The sequence below is a fragment of the Phragmites australis genome, chromosome 24 (genome assembly GCF_958298935.1).
Source record: "Phragmites australis chromosome 24, lpPhrAust1.1, whole genome shotgun sequence".
Classification (NCBI taxonomy): Eukaryota; Viridiplantae; Streptophyta; class Magnoliopsida; order Poales; family Poaceae; genus Phragmites; species Phragmites australis.
The window spans coordinates 9,303,446-9,325,970 of NC_084944.1; the positions used below are offsets into that span (position 1 = coordinate 9,303,446).

Here is a 22,525-nt window from a genome sequence, read left to right on the forward strand (position 1 = left end):
AACATGTAGTATCACTGAACGCGTATATATGTGTATTCTGATTTAACCTAGATTCAATTCAGACGCTACTAGAAAAAAAATCCCGACGAGAAGCACGGGTTACGTCCCAGGGATCAAACCTGCTCATACTGGGCGAATTTTTTTAAACATTTTTTAACATTAATATTTAAATAATTATATTCTTATACAATGAATGGTAGGAATAGGCGTAAGCATTTCTAACCTTAATATTCAAATAAATAGACACTGACGAAAAGAATTACAGAAATAGGCATCAATCAAAACCTATTTATTTAAATATTAATATTAGAAAATATAAAAATAAAAAAATTCCTAGGCGAACACCGGTAATTGGTAGCTCATTTCGAGTGTGCTGATGGGTCGATCCACTTGCATCCCTACCCAGTTGGTAGGCCGACCTGAGACCTGAGCATTTTGCGGGCTAGGTTAACAAAAGGCCCGGTTTATTATGGTCCTGGAAACTGTGCCCAGGCCCGACCGTTAAGTCTGTGGGGCCAGCGAAATCGGGCTGGGCTGGGCTCGGGTGCCCGTCATCAGCTAACGCAGCTACTGGCTACTGCCATGAGAAGCACTGATACCGATTCCTGCAGATTCAGAGGTGAATTCTCCCTTCCTTTTGAGTCTTTTTCACCCCAACTCTGATGCCAGCTAACTGGAACATTCAGGGTTTCTTCAAACTTCTGAGCATTCTGGTGTCAGCTAATTGCTTTTTTTTTGGCAGGATTCCTTTTAGCTTTGGCCACTGAAGAATCAGAGACTCGAGTCGTGGTGCACCTTGCAAGGCTAGAGAACACAAATGTACAATGAAGGGAGGTAATAATAAAAAGTGAGTGCTTGCACCAGGACTATCCCTGCACCACAATGTCATGGATGCCTGTCTCTGATAACTTGGCAGTTTTGACTTAGAAAGGCACTAAATCACATCCAAAATCTGCTTGGATGGCAGTTGCTGAAAGTTACTCAAGGAAAACAGCACATTACAATGATCACAAGTTCACAAAGCATTGCAGGCCAAATTCAGCAAAGCGCAAACTGTGCACATACGAGAACACTGGGGCGAAGAAATGACAGGTGACCAGCTTATCTTCACTCAAAACTGAGAATCCATTTGCTCAAAGGAACAACAAATGATCGGAATGGCGTACTCATGTTCAATCTCTATTCTCTCACAAGTCACACACCAGACTCAGATGCATTCAGCCTCAAACAAAAACTACACTGATTGGACACACAGCCAAAATATAAAGCTACAGGGAACGAACAGCTACAACAGACACACTACATCCCATCCTAGCTTGCGGAGCCTTTAGTGCACTTCTGCAGTCCTGCAAGTCGGCAGTGGGGAGTCTGCTGCCGGCAACGGGGATGCCGAACCCCCTGACAGGCGCCGCGGCGAGGGCTGCATCCTCATGGGCGACCTAGGGACGGAACCCGATGACATCATCGTCCTCTGCGTGTCGACCTGCGGCCCAGCGACATTATACTTAGGGTCCTGCAGCTGCTCCAGCTTCTCCAGGACCTCCGACATCGGAGGCCGCATCTTGGCCTCGTTGCGGATGCACTGCAGGGCGATGCTCGCTACCGCGTGAGCACCTTTCTTCGGGTACTGCCCACCCAGCTTCAGGTCCATGATGCGGTAGAGCCGACGCTTGTCGCCCAGGTAGGGTCTTGCCCAGTCGACTAGGTTCTGCTCTGATACAGGCTTCGATTTGTCTAAGGCTCGCTTTCCAGTTAGTAAACTCCAGCAAAACGACACCAAAGCTGTAGACATCTGCCTTTACAGAGAGGCGACCTGTACCATTTTTTGGACAATATGAGATACTGTGTAACCAAAACATATTTCATTGCTCAGCAGTTTCTTGTCATTCACGTTTGTATCAGTTAATCACTTGTATGCCTAATATTCAAGAATGGACCCTGTACACGTGGGCTTCTCTATTTGATATATAACTCTATGCATTAGAAGACTCCCATTCTGTTTTCCTTCAAGGAAAAAAAAAATTCAAGAATGGATCTGCACGCTCTCATCACAAGTTAGTTTTAAAAGGGACCGAATATTTCCAATTTTTTATGAGACTATAACATGATGGTAATTCAGAAAACAAGGCATTTGACAAACAGCAAGCAGAACGTTTTCTTGGTGGTGCTAAAATCAGAAAGTGATTTTAACAAAATATACACCATGATGCCAAATTCCATTGCCATAATAGGGAAATTGTAAGGTAACACCAAAAATCTGCGGTGTATTAATCAGTGGCGGATCTAAGATTTTTTCATAGGGTAGGCATCTAAATTTTTAAGACCATAAATTTGGTAAAAGAGTATAAAATTGGACAAAAGATAATACAAATTCGGTAATTCAGTATAATATCGTAAATTCAACAATAAATCCCAAATTTATAAAACCGTAATATAAATAGTCTCGACATGACATAAGGTCTTACATAAATAGAAGATTACATTATATTACGATACTATTCTAGATTCTTCACTTTGTGCTTTCGCATGGTCATGAAAGACTTGATTATGATTAGAGATAAAATCTCCCTTGTATAGAAGTTTCTTCTTGTATTTGGTATTCACCGGGTATATATGGAATTGTATCCCGGCTGTTGTGATCTCAACCATATTTGGTTGATTTCTCTTGTACATCACGGCACCTGCTAGCCGTATATATAAAGAGCACGTCCAGGTCTCCAGCCGTGCGGCAATTAGCCTAAACATCATATCTCTCTCGATCTCTATTCTGTTTCATGGTATCAGGATTTTAATCGATCCAATCCACCTTCCGCTACTCTCCCTTCCTGGCCGATGGGTTCCACCGCTAATGGCGCTCTGAACACCAGCGTCGCCCCGGCGATGCCCCCTTCGGTGCACACTGCTGCTGTCCGCCTCCCCGTCGTCCTCAACCTGTAGGAATCAAACTACACCATGTGGAGCACCTTCTTCCTCGCGCTCTGCGGCAAGTTCAACCTTCTTCCACACGTTCAGCAGGCTACACCGACGCCGGGCGACCCGAACTGGGTGCAGGACGACTACACAGTCAAGTCTTGGCTGTACGGCTCCGTCTCCATCGACCTCCTCGCCTTCGTCATGCAGCCAAACCAGTCCGCCTACGACCTGTGGACGCAGCTGGAGTCTCAGTTCCGCGACAACAAGGAGGCTCGCGCTATCTAGCTCAACAGCGAGTTTCACTCCTTGATGCAAGGTACAATGTCCATCGCGGACTACTTCCAGAAGATGAAAAGCGTGACCGATGCCCTCCGCGACGTCAGCCATCCTGTCAGTGACTCCACTCTCGTCATCAACACTCTGCGCGGCCTCAGCCCGCGTTTCTCCAACGCGGCCACGAGCATCTCCATGGCAGCGCAGCTTCCATCATTCACCAACATGCGGTCACAGCTCATTATGCAAGAGATGCGCATGGACAGCGAGTCTCGCATCGCCTCCGCCACTGCTCTCCTCGCAAACTTTCAGCGCAATCAGCGCTGCTCTTTGACTTCCTGCGGCTCCACTCAGGCGCCCCGTGCAGGTGACCACGGCTCAGGAAAGAAGAAGAACAAGAAAGGAAAGATTAGCTATGGCGGTCCTCCTCGACAGCAGACCCCGTCGTCTACACCAACCCTGGCTGGGCCATGGGTCTGCTTCTCGCCGGGCGCACCGCAGGCCGGAATCCTAGGCCCCCAGCCTCCTACCCCTCCTCCAGCTCAGGCGTTCACAATGACTGCTCCACCGACTACATCGTCTGCTCCGACAGCCGATCCTGCATGGGATCAAGCCGCCCTCATAGTAGCAATGAATAATTTGTCCACTCAGGGACATGAAGGGTGGATCCTGGACTCAGGTGCTTCTACGCACATGACATCCGATGATGGTAAACTCCATCCTCTCTCCATTTCATCATCTCCCTCTCTCGTCACCATTGGCAATGGCTCAACTACTCGTGCTTTTGTCCGCGGTGACGCTTCGCTTTACACACCTACGTCCACTTTTCATCTCAACAATGTTCTTTTTGTGCCTTCTTTGATTAAGAACCTCATATCTGTTCATCAATTTACACGAGATAATGCTTGTTCTATCGAGTTTGATCCTTTTGGTTTTTCCATCAAGGACCTCAAGACCCGGCGCGTGACTCTACGCTCCAATAGTCATGGGGACTTGTGCACCTTCCTGCCGGATACATCATCACCTTCAACCACTCCAGTCACCCTTGCTGCTACCGCTAGTGTTTGGCACCAGCGTCTCGGTCATCCTGGTCGTGATGCCCTTGCTGTTCTTCAAAAGTCGTTTATTATCTCGTGTAATAAAACAAATCGTACCACTTGCCATGCCTGTCAACTTGGCAAGCACGTACGTCTGCCCTTTGGTTCCTCTGATTCTACCACAACAGAACCGTTCCAGTTAGTACATTGCGATGTATGGACATCTCCATTACTGAGCAACTCTAGTTTCAAATACTATCTGGTCATTATTGATGATTTCTCCCATTTCTTTTGGACCTTTCCACTCAGACAAAAATCAGAAGTACATGCCCATATAGTTCGATTCCACGCATACATCGCTACTCAATTTCGCTCATCCCTTCGTTCCATTCAAGCAGATAATGGCACAGAATTCATCAATTCCAACACAATGACTTTCCTTGCCGATCACGGAATTCATGTCCGGCTCTCTTGCCCTTATACGTCACAGCAAAATGGCAAAGCCGAACGGGCGATTCGCACCATCAACAACACCGTGCGCACGCTCCTGTTCCATGCTTCCATGCCAGCATCCTACTGGGCTGAAGCCCTTGCCACTGCCACTTATCTGCTAAATAGGCGACCATCCTCTTCCATCCAAAATTCTACCCCCTACCACAAACTCCATAACCAAATTCCCAACCTTGACCATCTTCGCGTGTTTGGATGCCTTTGCTATCCTAACATTTCAGCCACCGTAAAACACAAACTCTCGCCTCGATCCGTAGCTTGTGTCTTTCTCGGGTACCCCACTTCACATAAGGGGTATCGATGTCTCGATCCCGTCACGGGTCGCATTTACATCTCTCGCCACGTGATCTTCGATGAAACGGTGTTTCCTTTCGCCGGACCACCTTCTTCCAACCCAGCTTCTATTTCTAACTCACTGGATTTTCTAGTGTCCGAGGATAATGCAGGTTTCTTCTTGCCGTCGACGTCAAGCGCACGACCCGTGCTGCGTGGCGCCACTACTTCGGCCGGTCTGGCCGACTCGCTTGATGCTCACGGCACTGCAGCCCTCTCTGGTGCATCTGTGGCAACACCGGTGGCCTCCACGTCAAGCGGTGCGCTGGCTGCAGCGCCCCCTGCTCCACCGACTGCCCACGGTGCTGCATCTGTGGCTCCACCGGTGGCCACCAGATCAAGCGGTGCGTTGGCCGCAGCGCCAACTGCTCCGTCGACCAATGCAACTGCGACAGCAGCCCCTGCGCAAGCTTGCCAGGCTGTCTACACTCGGCGTCCTCGGTCGGTGCGTCACTAGCCAGCTTCTGATGCCGACGTCTCCACACTGCCGTGGCATCACCCGACGTCTCGGCCTCCTCGTCTGTACCGGTGCATGTTCCAGCACCCGTGCAACCTCTTCCACAGGCCCAGCCGGCTGCTCGCCCTATGCCAGGACCTCATCCAATGGTCACCCGAGCAGCTGCCGGCATTGTGAAGCCGGTCCACCACCTCAACTTATCTGCTACCGCAACACCGGCTATGTCTCCACTTCCTTCCAACTACCGAAGCGCACTTACGGATCCCAACTGGCGTAATGCTATGATGGAGGAGTATCGTGCACTCATCGACAATGGTACTTGGTCTCTCGTCCCGAAACCGCCAGGTGCCAATGTTGTCTCCGGCAAGTGGATATACAAGCACAAGTTTCACTCAGATGGCTCCCTTGCTCGTCACAAAGCAAGGTGGGTTGTTCGTGGATTTTCTCAGCAACCCGGCCTCGATTTTGAAGAGACGTTCAGCCTCGTCGTGAAAACCTCCACGATCCGCGTCGTCCTCAGCCTCGCCGCCTCCAGATGTTGGCCTATTCATCAACTGGACGTCAAAAATGCTTTTCTGCATGGTACTCTTGACGAGACAGTATATTGCCAGCAACCGTCTGGCTTCGTCGACTCCTCACATCCGGAGCATGTCTGTCGTCTACACAGGTCCTTATATGGCTTGAAGCAAGCACCTCACACATGGTACCAAAGGTTTGCTACTCACATACGCACCATGGGATTCATCGCTTCGGTCTGCGACACTTCTCTGTTCATATTAAAGGATGGAGCTGATCTTGCATACCTTCTTCTCTACGTTGCTGACATCATCCTCACGGCCTCTACCCCACAGCTCCTTAGGCGCATCATTGCACGCCTTCACTCGGAGTTCTCCATGACGGATCTCGGCGAGTTGCACCACTTCCTTGGCATTTCTATTTCTCGGACATCACACGGGCTATTTCTGTCTCAACGTCACTACGCCGTTGATCTTCTTCATCGTGCCGGCATGGTCGAGTGTCACTCTACAGCGACACCTGTTGACACTCGGGCCAAGCTATCCGCCACAGACGGTGCTCCAGTTACTGATCCTACTGAGTACAGGAGCCTTGCTGGGGCTCTCTAGTACCTTACGCTCACACGCCCTGACTTGGCATATGCAGTCCAACAAGTGTGTTTGTTCATGCATGATCCACGAGAGCCCCACCTTGCCTTGATCAAGAGAATACTTCAATACGTCAAAGGATCTTTTGACCTGGGGCTTTTCATCGGTTCTTCCTCTCCCTCGACGCTAACAGCATATTCTGATGCTGACTGGGCCGGATGCCCAAATTCCAGACGCTCCACTTCGGGCTACTGCATCTATCTTGGTGACAACTTGGTTTCTTGGTCCTCTAAGCGTCAAACGACTGTGTTACGATCTAGCGCTGAGGCTGAATACCGTGCTGTTGCTCATGCCATCGCGGAATGCTGTTGGTTACGACAACTTTTGCAGGAGCTCCACCAACCTTTTGCAACGGCAACAGTTGTGTATTGTGACAACATCAGCACTGTCTACATGTCCGCAAACCCAATCCAGCATCGTCGCACCAAGCACATCGAGATCGACATTCACTTCGTTCGGGAAAAAGGTGTCTCTCAATGAAGTTCGAGTGCTTCATGTGCCTTCTTCTCATCAGTTTGCCGACATCATGACAAAAGGCTTGCCTACACAACTGTTTTCAGATTTCAAGTCCAATCTAGGCGTTCGGTCTCCTCCTGAATCCACGCAAGGACTGCGGGCGGGTATTAGAGATAAAATCTCCCTTGTATAGAAGTTTCTTCTTGTATTTGGTATTCACCGGGTATATATGGAATTGTATCCCAACTGTTGTAATCTCAACCATATTTGGTTGATTTCTCTTGTATATCACGGCACCTGCTGGCCGTATATATAAAGAGCACGCCCAGGTCTCCAGCCATGCGGCAATTAGCCTAAACATCATATCTCTCTCGATCTCTATTCTGTTTCAATTATGTCATCCTCACTTACCTTGGAGAAGATATCTCGCTCGATATATGTGACTAAACAGTCATTCAATAACTCATCACCCATTCTATTTCTCAATTTATCTTTCACTAAACTCAATGCCGAAAATACTCTTTCAACACTTGCAGTCGCCACCGGTAGGATCAATACCAACTTAAGAAGCAAATACACTAAGTTATAAATAACATGCTTATTCGTTTCAACAAACCTAATAGAGAGCTCACCAAGATTGTTTAGGCCTTTGAATCTGTCATCTTTCCTCATGTCATCAATAAAGTTATCAAGTTGGAGTTCAAGTCTTATCAATTCCACACTTGAAAAGTCCTTAGGATAAAACTTGGCAAGCCTAAGGACTTTATGTGCATCATAAGAATCAAAAGAATTGAAGGGACTCAAGGCTGACATGCAAATAAGCAACTCCATATTTACCTCATCAAATCGATTATCAAGCTCTTGCCAAATTTGATCAATGACACCAATATATACTTCTCTTCTATAATGATCATCAATTGTTTGAACCAGATAAAACCGTGGGGATCTTGCATGAGGCACATATCTACCATCCAATGTAGGAATATCAATGCCATGTTTAATGCAAAATAATTTAACCTTTTCTTCGAAGAATTCTTCCCACCCATGAGACCTCATTTGTTGCAGTCTTCCCTTCGCCAAAGTCACAAGTGACATTGCATTAACAATATCTTGGTCCTTCTTTTGCAAAGATTGAGACAACTCATTTGTGTATCCAAGAATGATAAACATCAAGTGTGCATTGAAAACAAACTCAAATGACTCCAAAACATCATCCATAGCATGTATGTTTGACCAATCATCTCTTTGTTTGGGATCCTTTCCAAGAGTTATAAGTACTTCTCGAATTGTAGAATACATATCAATAATGTGCAAAATAGTTTTGTAATAAGAACCCTACCGAGTGTCACCAGGCCTAGTTATCACCATCTCTTGATTTAATTCACTCCCACTGTCTATTTCACCCAACTCTAGTGCAATCTTAAGTTTTTGAGCTCTAACATCTCGAAGCATGTCATGTCGCTTACAAGAAACTCCAATAATATTCAGCAAGCGAGAAACTTGTCCAAAGAAAGTAGCACAACCAATATTTCCCTTGGCAACAGCAACAAGAGCCAATTGGAGTTGATGTGCAAAACAGTGGATGTAATAAGCAGAAGGAGACTCTTTCATTATCAATGTTTTCAGCCCATTAATCTCTCCTTTCATGTTACTAGCTCCATCATATCCTTGCTCACGAATTTGAGTAAGAGTCAAGTGGTGACTAACAAGTAAAGACCGAATTGCTGTCTTAAGTGGCAAAGAACTAGTATTGGCTACATAAATTACTCCAAAAAACCTCTCACATACCCTTCCAAGTTTATCAACATAATGTAAACAAAGAGCTAGTTGTTCTTTATGTGATATATCACTAAACTCGTCAGCTAGAATTGCATAGTGGTCATCACCAAGTTCTTCAATTATGTGTCTAGTGGTTTCCCCTGCACAACATTTAATAATTTGCTTTTGTATCTTAGGGGAAGTCAAAATGCAATTTCTTGGAGCATTTTTCAGAACAACCTTATTAACCTCTTCATTATTTCCTGCAAGCCAGTCCAAAAGTTCAAGGAAATTCCCTTTATTGCTAGATTCCTCACTTTCATCATGTCCACGGCATAACAAACCTTGACGCAAAAGAAACCTCAAACATCTAAGTGAATAGGTTAACCTAGCCTTGTAGAGACTTAGATCATGTTGTGACACCTCAAGAATAACATCATCAATTGGTTTACCTTGCACAAATAAATCATATCTCTCTTGCACAGCTTTATGAGCACTATCTATACCTCCCACATGTTTCTCAAGTGCATCATTACCTACATTCCAATTTCTCCAACCACCCTTAACAAATTTACTGCCTCCCTTGCTAAACAAATAACATATCATGCAAAATGCTGCATCCTTCTCAATACTATATTCAAGCCAAGGATATTTATGGAACCAAATAATACTGAAGCGACGATCTTTACCGTATATGTTCCTTGTTAGGTAATCATGGGCATAAGGTTGGCATGGACCTTTTAGAATATATCCTCTCCGAATCACATTTTGATCATTGACATTATAGCTTGCAATAGGCACTCTTAAGTCAGGATCATGTTCGAGATGATCAACATCACAAATTGATAGTGGATCTTGTTCTTGAGGTCGCTCTTCGGACACAACCGGAATCAGAACATGATGTAGTTGTTCTTGAGATTGCTCTTCAGCCATAACCGGAACACGAGATGGTTCTTCTTCTTGAGTTTGAGCATGCTTTTCAGTCAGAATCTTCTTTGTCTTTGCTTCATGTTTCCGGAAAAGCGAGGCAATATCTCCCTACCTTTTCATCTCTGCAAGATCGTCACCTGAACCTGATCAATACACAAGACAAGAGCTCAGCTGGGCGCTAGCAGGCATGCGATAATCGATATTGCAATGCACTGATGTCTGATGCACAACATGGAATCATGGGAATCATGGACCATGACATATTGACATGAAAAGTGAAACAGGCAAACAACTGACGCTAGCTCACCTAATCACCTCTTCCCAATGTAGTCAGTACTCAGTGGTCAAATCGACTAGTCCACCTCCTCTGGTAAGTGGTCACACACTCACGTCTTCAGTTCTCACGCTCCTGCTGACAATCCTGTGCAGCTGCACTCTGACGGCTCTGTCGGCTCAGCGGTCAGCCGTCACCGCATCACGCTCGGTACTCGGTAGTCCTGGGCTCCTGGCGTAGCTGCGCAGCGCAGCGCAGGGCCGTAGGGCGCAGGCGTAGTCGCGTAGGCGCGTGGGCGGTGGGCGTACTGCGGAGTGATGGAGTCTGCGCTGCGCCCCTGCGAGTCTGCGGTATTGGCGTCTGGCGACTGGCGTAGGCGGCTAGGCGGCAAGCGCAGGCGTGAGGAGTCCCGTGTCCGGCTCCGCCACTTCGGCCGTCCGCAGAGCGTAGAGTAGTCGGGATCGCCGGATCCGCGGATCGGGTAGATGCCAGATGGGTTCCGCTCGCCAGGCGAGGACTACGAGGAGGCATCCGAAGTGTCGATTTGCGGCTTGACGCTGACGTGGGACTGTTCGGTGTTATTTGGGCTTTTTTGATTTTTTTACGAACCGGGCTAAAGATTGGGCTGGACTAGGGTAGTCCTGGGCCTACCAGGACCACCCTGTGGGTCCGCCCCTGGTATTAATCAGAGTGTATACCAAATCCCTGAGAGAAAAGTGAGATCGTAATTTACGACCATAAACAAGTAAGCCTGTGGAATTGGCAAAAATGATTTAGGTTACCAAAAGTCGCATACCATTTTAGCTACACAAATCAGGAGCTTATATTGAACATTGAGGTGATATAAAGAAACTCTAGTTCTAGTTGATGGTATATAAAATTGAACAAATGACAAACATCAAGTGAGTAAAGACACTTGGTCGTTAGGTAAATTTGTACCAACTCGAAATAAATTATGCAAACTCAAAGTTGGCTTCGTTTTCTAACCTGTTGCAACATATTCTGGAGCTGCATAACCTCGTGTACCCATGACTTGTGTAGAAACATGTGTTCTATCTCCAGTTGGACCTGCTTTCGCCAAGCCAAAGTCTGAAAGCTTTGAATTGAACTCCTGCATTGATGGAAAAAAGAAGTAAAAAAAAAGAACATTTGCCAAAGTAGAACTATGCTCGGAACAACAGTGAGTAGCCGTTTTCAATTTATACCGAGTCAAGGAGAATGTTTGATGCCTTGAAATCACGATATATAACTTGGTTCTCAGTGTCATGCAAAAATGACAAACCTCTAGCAGCCCCAATGGCAACCTTGAGTCTTATTCCCCAGGGTAAAGGATCCACGCCTCCTAAAAGAATGGAAGTTTCTTTGTACTTAGGACAAATTTTAAGATAACGAACCCATGGATTTCACAAGAGAAGTTGCATTAAAATAAAAACATACGTCTGAATAGATAATTCTCCAAACTTCCTTTAGGCATGAACTCATACACGAGGACTCGGTTATCACCATCTGAGCAATAGCCAATGAGCTTAACAAGATTCTTGTGGTGAAGTTGGCCAAGGTAGTCAACCTCTGTCTACAGCAGAGTAATTGCAATATATTAAACATTAAAGTATCACTGATAAATTTGGAATGTAAGCTAAAGCACTGGCAAACTTACCAGCCATCCCTTGTGGCCCTGTAAACCTTCTGGTTTTAGCTTCTTGATGGCTACAACCATACCACTTCCTGGCTTCGAAGGAGCAAGAGTTTGCTCATCAATCCAGCCTTTATACACATAGCCAAATCCTCCTTCCCCAAGAAGACTGTCTGACAGGAAATTCTTCGTTGCAGTCTTGAGATCACTGAATGGGAACGCCTTCAAATTTGGTGATGACAGGATTTCTCCTTCTGTCCTAGGAGTAGGAAGCTCACTCCTTTCTTTGTATGAAGGCAGAGTCAAAGATGACAGAGTCGAACCACTTTTGGTAGTAGATGTGTTTGATGATATACTTGTTTTGCTTGCTGCTTTTGATTGATCTGACGGGTGCAACAACAAACACAAAAAATATGCGTAAGAACATCGGGCGCTTCATACATCCATTCAGCTGCATATGGCTAACCTAATTAATGAGCAAGTTCCTTCATTTAGGAGGCGCAACAATGCAGTTGATACATATTCTAGTCCTGGTAGCAGAATCTACAAACTAAAAAATCAGCCAGTCAGCAAGGCGCAACGGCTGCAAGCAGATTCCTAACTTCCACCTTCCAACTGAAACGCCTCTTGCTGCGTAAATGCACGCTGAGCTTATCAACTAGTCTAACCAGACACTTGTTGGCAAGGTCACTTCATGAGTTGTGCCTAAATTCTCTCATGGGGCGAACATGAATTACGGCTGATGGGCATACCATTTCAAAGCCCATCACTGGACTAGCGAAAACCTATTCTTATAACTCAAATGCGTATGTGTGTGCACGCATCAATTTGAAGTAAGACTTGGAAAATGGTAATTTCATTTCTCCCATTCAAAAGAATTATCCTTTTTCCTCTTCTATGAAACAAATGCCTACCCAATACTGAGGACCAACAGCTAGCATCCTGATACCAATAAGGAAAAAGAACAAAGGGAGGCTTATGCCCTTATAAACAAGGACAAGAATAAGCGTAAGGCTACTATTGAAAGGGCAGTATATGATAATTTACGAACATAGAATGTAGCATTTAAAAAGTGGTAACGTTTAATTTGCACACGGTACAATAGGTAGTAAATATAGATTGTACAGAGTGATATTTATAGGTTAGTTTGGTTAGGACTATTATTGAAAACCTATTGTTATATATGAATCGGTGTCAGTAAACTATTTTATCTGATAATTAGAAATATAGTTTGTTGGTCTTAACATTGGTTATATTTGCGAGTGTTTTCAGGGATGGCAGATAAATTAATTTTTCAGATATATTATGGTGATGGTGAAATTAGATACGGTCCTAACGGTGTAGATCTGTCTGGATTTGTCATGTCATGAAGGGTCTTAGTAAAGCTAATGAGAGGACCATTGTGGGTGTATGCAAATGGCTCATGCGGTTTTTCCAACTAAATCCGCAGCAACATGAGCTGAAGTTGAAAGCTGTCCTCAGCCGTGCTAGTCATGGATACTTTGGTGAGTTTGTTCCCATCGAAGCCGCATCAACTTGGAGGCAGTATATAGATATATGTTGTGAACGTGGTCTGCTGCTGGTTTTGTTAGCTGAGGTGTACCTGAAAGATCAAACTGAGGTGAACTCTGCGGAAGCAGTAGCAGGACTAGTGAGGCAGTGGAAGATGAATCAGAGCAGGCTAATGTCGGGTCCAGAGAGGATGTTGGTGATATTCCAAAGCTACAACCGATGGGTGTAGCTAATGAAGGGGAGCACATCCCTAGCATCATTGAAGAGATGGAGTTGGAGGATGAAGAGTTGGAGGAAGGCCTTGCCGATGGGGATTCATCAGACGAGGAGGGTAATGCTCCAGTTCCTGCAGAGTGGAGGGATCATGAATTTTCGAAGCTGGTGGTTAGCGAGGTTGACCGGACACCATGACAGTACCATGAGAACGAGGTGTCACAGGGGTGCTATGTACCCTACAAAGGAGGCAGTTATTGATACAGTGAAATTCTGGTCGTTGTCTCTTCGGAGGCAATTCAAGGTTGTTAAATCCAGTAAAAGGGAGTACGATGTGAAGTGTTTAGTGCCACAGTGTCCTTGACGGGTGCACGCATTCAGAGGAAAATGGGTAGACTACTGGCAGTGCTCAATAGTTAAGGAACATAATTGTCACATTGAGAAAATAGAGTTTGCCCACCGGAACCTGTCATCTGCCTTCATTGCAAATGTTATGTACAGGGAGATTGTGGATAACCTAAGGTATGAGCCATGATCAATAATCCGTGCTATTGAGCAAAGGTTCCAGTACACAATAAACTATGCGAAACAAAAGGCTATTGAGATGAGGTTCGAAACATATGAAGATTCATATCACAATCTACCTCGTCAATTAGCCACAATTTGTGGAAGGAACCCAGGCAGCTACTATGATATCAAGTATTACCCCTCTACTGGGAGTACAACGGGAAAAGAGTGTTGCAGCGTGCTTTCTATACATTCGCTGCAACTGTCAAAGCATTTTGATATTGTCGACCCATCATATGCCTAGATGGAACATTCCTGACTGGGAAGTACAAAGGGCAGATATTGTCTGCAATTGGGGTCGACGATAACAACCAAGTCCTGCCACTAGGGTTTGCTTTCGTGGAGAGTGAGAACGGGGACAGCTGGTACTGGTTCCTAGAGCGGGTCAAATATGCTATTGTTCTTGACTGACCAGATATGTGTCTCATTCATGATAGACATGCAGGATTGTTGCAGGCTTTGCTGGATATGCAACATGGTAGTGTTCGACGAGGTGTAGCAGCATAGTGGCCCGACCTCAAAAGCAGGTGGTGCATGCGCCATATGGGTGCGAACTTCTACAAACAGTTCAAAAACAAAGAGTTGATGAAGCTTTTCAAAAAGTTGTGCAGTCAAAACCAACAACGGAAGTTCAATGCCCTATGGGCAAGACTGGACGAACTAACTCTAAAACAGACAGCGGAGGCTGCACCCACTGGTGATGAACCGATAGTTCTTGGACCTCTCCCAACAGACACTCTGCAGATAGTAAGGAGATCAGGTTCAGCTATTAGGAGCTTCTCACAGTGGATACGTAATGAGCCAAATGAAAAATGGGCTCTGTTGTACGACAGTGGTGGTGCAAAGTATGGAGTAATGACTACAAATCTTGCAGAGGTTTATAACTGGGTCATGCGAGGAATGAGATCCCTACCACTAGTTGGAATTGTAGAAGGCATTTTGGATGGGACTTGTAAGTATTTTATTGATCGGTATGCAGCTGCTAAGATTGTAATGGAGGAAAATCATATGCTATATGGACGGATGCTATGTGAGTACATGGAGAAGGCCAATAAGAAGGCCCACATGCATCGCGTAAATCAAGAGGGGACTGCGGAGCACAGGTTCAGTGTCCTGTGCCGGGATAAGGGTCGGAGGGGGGGGGGGAAGACGTGAGCGGCATGTTCAAGAGTGTGTGCTAAGGAGTGAGACATGCATCTGTAGTTGCCAGAAGCCACAATTACTCCACAAACCTTGTACACACGTCTAGCTGCGTGTGCGGAGCACCATATGCTTCCTAGGCAATATGTTTTAAAGTATTTTATGAAGGATCAAATACTGAACACCTGGAATCATGAGCTGTATGGTTACGGTATTGTTGACACTTTTACAAGTAATCCAGGGCCTGAAAGAATATATGTGCTTGATTTGGAAAAGATGAAGAACGCACCTGGCCGAAGACAAACTCGTCGGATTCGCAACGATATGGATGAATCTGAGGCTGGCCCTAGGGTCAAGTGATGCAGTCAGTGCAATGAAATAGGTCACACGTACAAGTAGTGTCCCAAAAATACACCTGGTAATGCACTTCTTGTCTAGGTGAGTTTTATGGTGCGTTGTCTCGATTTGTACCATTTGAACCTTCGTTTGTAGGTAACTGTCGCAATGTGTTCATGTTGCATATAGTGATATAGTGAATTTGCATTCAAAGTATATTGTTACTGTGTATATCTAACAATGCATTAATGTACATGTCTTTCAAATGCAGATATGGCAGACCCTGCGATCCCCGAGCTTCTAGACCCTGCAGTGGACAAGAAGCATCGCAGCTTCTTATCCGCCGAGCACCAGACGGAGCTAGGAGTGTTTCAACCACGGGGCCCTGGAGAGCTGCTTACGATAGACGAGCGATGGAAGCACAGGTACTTCGATAATTTCATACGAAATTGCCATATCACTGATGCCATGGACCGCCTCCGGCAAGGGTAGTACCTCAGTGCGTCGGATGTTGCGAGCTTCATCAAGCGGGTTTTTGACAAGACTGCGCGTGCCTTAAAGCTTACCTCCTGTCGATCCACCACAGATGTAGCAGGGGTGCCTCCCAGGTCTAGTGGTGTCCATGCCGAGTCATCTCGGCGATTAGATGTGCACCGCCATTCATCCGTGTTGGCACCCACACGACCCCTTTTACCACGTCATGCAGGCTCAGAGCAAATTGGTACGAATTTTAATTTCAAACGACATTCAACAATATTCGTTACTTACTACTGCATTGATTATTAAACTTTTATTAGGTGTACCTACACAAGTTGTCACACCTGGTTTTAACGGCCAAAACCAGATGCGGCTTATGTGTGCCCAGGATGTTCAACACACATAAGGACGTCACATGTGAAGTAACAAAAATAATACTTTTATAGAATAAACGTTAAACTCTTACATCAATTGACATATATTATCTTCTATGAAGATATCTGCAGCGGAACAGAAGCACTGGTGCCCAAGAACACCGCAGGCAACCGACCGGGAGATACGCGCCTAGAACGTCACAACCTCATCTTGATAATCTTCAACATCTTCACTCACTGAGCAGCAGCATACATATCGCATGGTATAGGGAAAATAGCAAGTGTGAGCACATAGAGTACTCAGCAAGTGGGGGAAAATAATGATATGCTGGCTTGTACCAAGAATAGGCTAACACAAAGATTTATTTGCGTAAATGCGAGTAATAAAAACATATTTGGACTCAAAAGCATTAGACAAGTATTAAATGAATGTAACCCAACAATCCATCATCTAGCATACAAGGTTCCCCACCCTGCATACCACAACCGTCTAGTACTCCCTGTACTAAGACCAAAACCACACCATCTAGTACTCCCTGTACCAGAACCAAACCAAACCACCATCTAATCATGTGAGGATCCAAGTCTCTCATATCCGTGAGCACGGCTGTTATAACAGTTTTACACTCTGCAGAGGTTGTCCAGTTTTCCCCACGAGTCAGTGAGTTCCATGTTGCTGTGTTCGTGAAACACACGCCAGTGGTGTGCCGCCAAGAATCATTGTATGACATTTTCCACTAACCAGAGACTAATCCAGTATGTGTCTACCCACTAGGTTTCACCGCCAGACTTTACGCAAGGTAAGCTCCTACCCAGAAGCCCCCTTTTGTGCTGACCCAACACACACTGAACATACTCTAATCAGTATGTCACGTCTTACCCATATCAGCCTCGTGGTTGGTACGTTACTTCTTGGTTGTCGCTCCATGAACCGATCCTTACTTAGGTTACTTGAGCAAACACTAAACCAACATCATAACCATGACAACCATCAAAACTATTTTGCTCAAGGCCTAAGGTTCCATGTTGCTAGACCATTAACACATTAACGATCATTGTTGTATATGTTCATTAGTCGAGATTATAACACTTCCCAACATCCCAAAATGCATGGCTAAGCAATCTACCCCAACAAGAATACCTAACCATAAACCATCTAGGTTCCAAGGGATTACAAGGGAAAATCTAGGGAAAACCCTAACATAGGTGACTACCCATCATATTGACAGACACTGCATGCAGTTTTGTAAAACAAAACATTTTAAAACATAGGTTCAAGATGATCAAGGACACTTGCCTTATTCCTAATGCTGCTCAGTGTTGTCAAAATCTTTGTCTTGAAGTCCCTCGAACTGCTCCGAAACGTTATCGACTAATCGCGAGAACTACCGACAAACAACACAAAGAAAAACACTAAGAACAACATACCAAACATCATTAAAACATGTTAAAAACACTATGGTTGGATAGGAATGATTTTAGAAACGTTTAGACGCAAGAATCGCCTAAATCGGAGTTAAGATGAAAAGAGAACAGCTTTCGAGAGATGGATTAGACTGAAAAGGAAATGCTGATTTTATGAAACTATCTTCCTATGGGAAAGGTATTATTGCGCAATCATTGTGTCAGGCTTGACAACATCATTGCGCAAGATTCAAGAAGTGTAGGGCAGACTAGACTTCAATGACTATGTGGCGCTGACTTGGCATGCTATGCAAGTAACATCTTAGATTAAAGAAGGGATACACTGTGATCTAGTATCGATCACCTATGATGGATCAAAAAGGCCGACGGTTGCACTTCTAGGTTAAGGATACTACTGGTGACTCTATGTAGCGGTGGTGGTTCGGGTTTCGTCGGAGATGGTGATCGGGCATGTGGCCACAGACATCGATGTCGGCTTTAGTGGTGTTTCAGTGAAATGAGGGGAGCATGACGTAGAATGCGGAAAGACTAACTCAGTGGTATGGTTGGTTTTGGAAGGGGTCATCCGAGGTAGCGGCAAAACAGCGATGACTGATTCTAGGTTTGGTGGTGACCGCGAACAGATGCATGAACAAAGATGCTCGCGTTCTAGGAGATTGGCTATCAAATTTGAGAAACCGTTTGAACAAGGATGTTCATATAACCCGGGAACACAATGCTATGATATAGGTTTTGGTAGATCATCCACCGAGAGGAAGAACGATCAGCATAGATGAAACGGGTGATGGTTACGACATGCTGTGGTTGGCAATGACGTCCTGGTCATGTCGCTGCACAAACGGGGATGGGCTCCTAGGGTAACGTAGAAGACTCCATGGGACACGCCGTGACGCGGTTGGTGCATCCATACGGCTTTCGGATTGACGGGGAACGCGAATGCAATTTCAGTGCGCGCGCAGAACACGTGCATAAACCGGACAGCGGGTATGTCGACCTTGATTGCGGTGGTTTGGCTGCTCTAATGGCCAAACCGGTTGGTGAGGGCATGGGAAACATCATGGGATATGCACCGGTGAAAGGGCTTGGTGATTTGACCTCTGGTCGATCGGGAACATCGATGCCAATCGGCTACAACGCGGCTGTCCGCGACGGCGACGACCGTGGCAGCGTAGATCGGGCTTTTGCCGGGGCTAGGGCTTGTCTAGGGAGTTAGTATGATGCTAAAACAGTAGTAAGGGAGGAGAAAAAGAGGTCCTCACGTTGCTTTGGTGGTCGAGGAAGAAGAATTCACGGAGAAGACGACGTAGCGCATCACGGGCGGCGGCGGTGGCGACTCCGGCGAACGGCGGCGCTCCGGCGACGCACGGACAGGGCAGCAGTGACTTCTAGGGCTTAGGGGCATGGAATAGGGGTGGGAGAGGGCGTGAACTCATATATATAGGGCTAGGGTCCAAACCGAACACGAATTAGATTCGAGTTCGAGTCGGTTACGATTTCCTTTTTCGTAGCTCTGTATTCCGAGGATGATATCTCCATCGTCCGGACTCCAAATTAGACGTTTCTTGATTCTGAATTGTATTACTCGAAAAGATCTACAACTTTGGTAGTCATTGGAACTTCTGAAAATGTCATCTTGATTTCTAAAAATGCGCCACAATATAAACTGTTTGAACTCGGACATCTCTGCGCAGTACTGATTTCGGGGGCCATAACTCCCAGCTCCATTATCCAAAAGGGGACTTTCATAGGTTTAAATCGAAGCTCTCGACGAGACCTACAACTTTGGTATTTTCAAGATTTTCATTTGAGACCGTTTTGAACTCCGAAACGTCATGAGAAGATGAGGCTGTCCAGGACTCCGCGAAAATTTACAGATTTCGTGGATCCTTTGTTGGGCCATCCTGAAGACTTGGCTAAGGGTTTGGACTTGAGCAAGATTGAGCCCAAAGATACTTTAGGTATATATAGGGTTTAGAAAAGAAACTTTTACAGAGAAATTTGATAGGATTTGAATTTGAATTGTGTTCGGAGTGAATTTAAGAGAAACGAAAAAGATGAGTTTGAACAAGAATAGGACTAGATAAGGAATTTGAATTTGAATTTGGGTAGAATTTGAGAAAGAGGAGAGATTGACTTCAAACAAGGATTTGGATAAGATTTGAATTGACCTGGAGAAGGATCATGTATGATCAAGGATTGAATAGATGATAAATTCAAAGATTTTGAATTCCAACCATTAAGATCCTTAACTTATTCACTACTGAGTTTTGTAAAACCTTTTCAAAATCTTTTTCACTCAAAACACCAAAGAGAAAGAAAAGGAAAAAGAACTCTAATGCATTTACCTGGCTCTTAACAAAACTCAGCATGCAATGCACAGAAAATAATAACCTATATTGATTGATTGATCAAGAAAATAAGTTTTAAACCTATACTACTAGTGAAGCTATTCAATACTCTTGGAAAATTTTAGAAATTTGAGAAATCTGAAAAACAGGGTGTTACACAAGTCTCGATGCAGCCTCGTAGATCGAGCCCTGTGCGTCCACCCTCAAGTATTGGCGGCCCCCTTCATCTCAGTTTTAAATACTTTCAGCAAATTAAGGTAATATTGTGGACAAGTTACTTCGGTGACGAGGCCGGTCCGTCTTCAGCGGCCCCACACCCGACCACACCCACATCATTCGAGCCATACTACAGTACGACAGTCTGGCCTTCTTCTGCTTCACCGGCATACCACGCAGGTACAATTGTACAATTTTTACTACTACTTCCAATACCATATTGTTCGTATCTAACATAATTATTTGTTCGTAGGCCCCTCTAGCCAGTACACATGGACGCCAGGAGAGCCTTCACAGTCCTCCTACCCTAGTCAGGAGGATGAGGCTGACCCGAACGCCGCATACGACCTCGTTCGTGACTTCTTTAGGGGCACACTTGACTACGACGTCCTCCAGCGGTCCCAGGTACCCAGTGCTCCCCTTCGGACACAGCCAACGTAGGACGAGGCCTCGACATCGATGCTCCCTACTAGGCCTACCAGACAGGTCGGTCCACCCGACCCCCTCACCTACTCCAGGGGTCACGTGAGGGTTAACCAGCGGCATCGGGACCACGATGGGGGGCACGAGCGACGGCAACGGGGGAGGCAGCAGTAGAATTTTAGATTTTATGTAACTTACATATGCATATTCGCTTCGCGATGTACTCCTACGTATTCAGACACATTTACTGTTTATGGTCCACTTGGCATGTCGTAACTGCATTTTGTATTCCAAAACGATGGCATCCTAGTTGCATTTCTTAATTCGACACGGCCACAAGCTACATTCTATCGTCGTCATTATATCTTACAAAACAACTTATGCAACGAGTGATACCTCGCTTACTCTGTTGGGAGTGTAACTTTTAATCACGAAGTGACCAAACTACTGAATTTTAACCATGACATGACAACACATGCCTCCTTGCACAGGCTTTAGACAAGAAGTGATAACACTACCTAGCTTTTTCCAAACAAAAAATGACAACACAGGTACCAATAAATGTGGAATCTCTGACCATCATCAATGACATAACTTTCCCATTCTTCAAGATGGAATCCGATGCTCCTGCCACCAGCTGCGCCCCTGCACTCACTCCTTTCTTCAAGAGCGAATCCAATGCTCCTGCCTCCCCCAACCATAAATAGCCGAACTTCCTTACGTTGATGCACCACTCATTTCTCAGATCTCTCAAGTGCAATGTCTTCCTCAGCTCCATCAAGCCCACCAAAGAAATATTGGGGAACTACCATACTTGAAGGTCTCGAACCACCAATGTGCTTATGTGGTGACCTTTGTAAGCTCCACGAGTCGCAGGACATCTCATACACCTATGGGCTGCGCTTCTTCATGTGTGCCAACATATGAGTATCGACCGATATGACAACAGATATCAGCCTCATCTCTTCCGATTTCGCACCCTGTTTTACTAACCGCTCATCTTGTTCTATTTGTTCAGTCCCCTCCACTGCTCTGTGATTTTATTCAATGGCTCGACAATGAGCAAAAGGACGCACAAAAGCAATGGGTCGACATGAACATGAGGTGGAGAAGGGAAGTGTACACACGTCGGGAGTACGAGCAACAGCAAGAGAAACTTCGCCTCAAGCGGGAGGAAGAAGAGTGCATGAGGAAGGCGGCGCACGATCATACCATGGCTCAGGCTCGGGAGGCTAAGAAGGCAAGGAAGCGGGAGAGAGCCTGCCGTGCTAAGGTGGCAGGTCTCGATGCCCTCCGAAAGGGAAAATATCCTAGATGCACTCAGTAGAGAGTATCTAATGTAACCCAACATACTTTCACTTCCTAAGGCATGTTATGATTAGGATCGGCGCACTAATAAGTAGGTCTTAGTGTGAACCGTACATACCACCTTCGTTTCCTCGTCGTGTCGTCATGGTTACAGTCTTATGTAATGTTTTCACCTTATGTTTAATACTATGTTTGTCGTCGTTCGCACCCCATACCCATGTAATATGCTGCGAGTGCTAATTACTGATTTTTTATTCTCCGACTATTACATAACCTACTCCAAATTTTAATTCCAAATTTTCTTAAAGCCCTTTTTTTATTTTTTGAATTACACAAACATTGACATTTTTAGGGAAAAAGGCCCTAACCGCCCTCTCAGGGGGCGGGTAGGCCCCTACCCGCCCCCTGAGAGGGCGGTTAGCCCCCTTGCCGCCCTCTAAGGGGGCGGT

The 22,525-nt window shown here is 45.5% G+C and overlaps 1 pseudogene; it reads right to left on the reverse strand.

Annotated features, from left to right (window-relative positions):
* Positions 1–1,116: 1,116 nt before the first annotated feature.
* LOC133907173 (probable serine/threonine-protein kinase PBL3) overlaps positions 1,117–22,525 on the reverse strand; it is a 29,462-nt pseudogene continuing 8,053 nt past the window's right edge.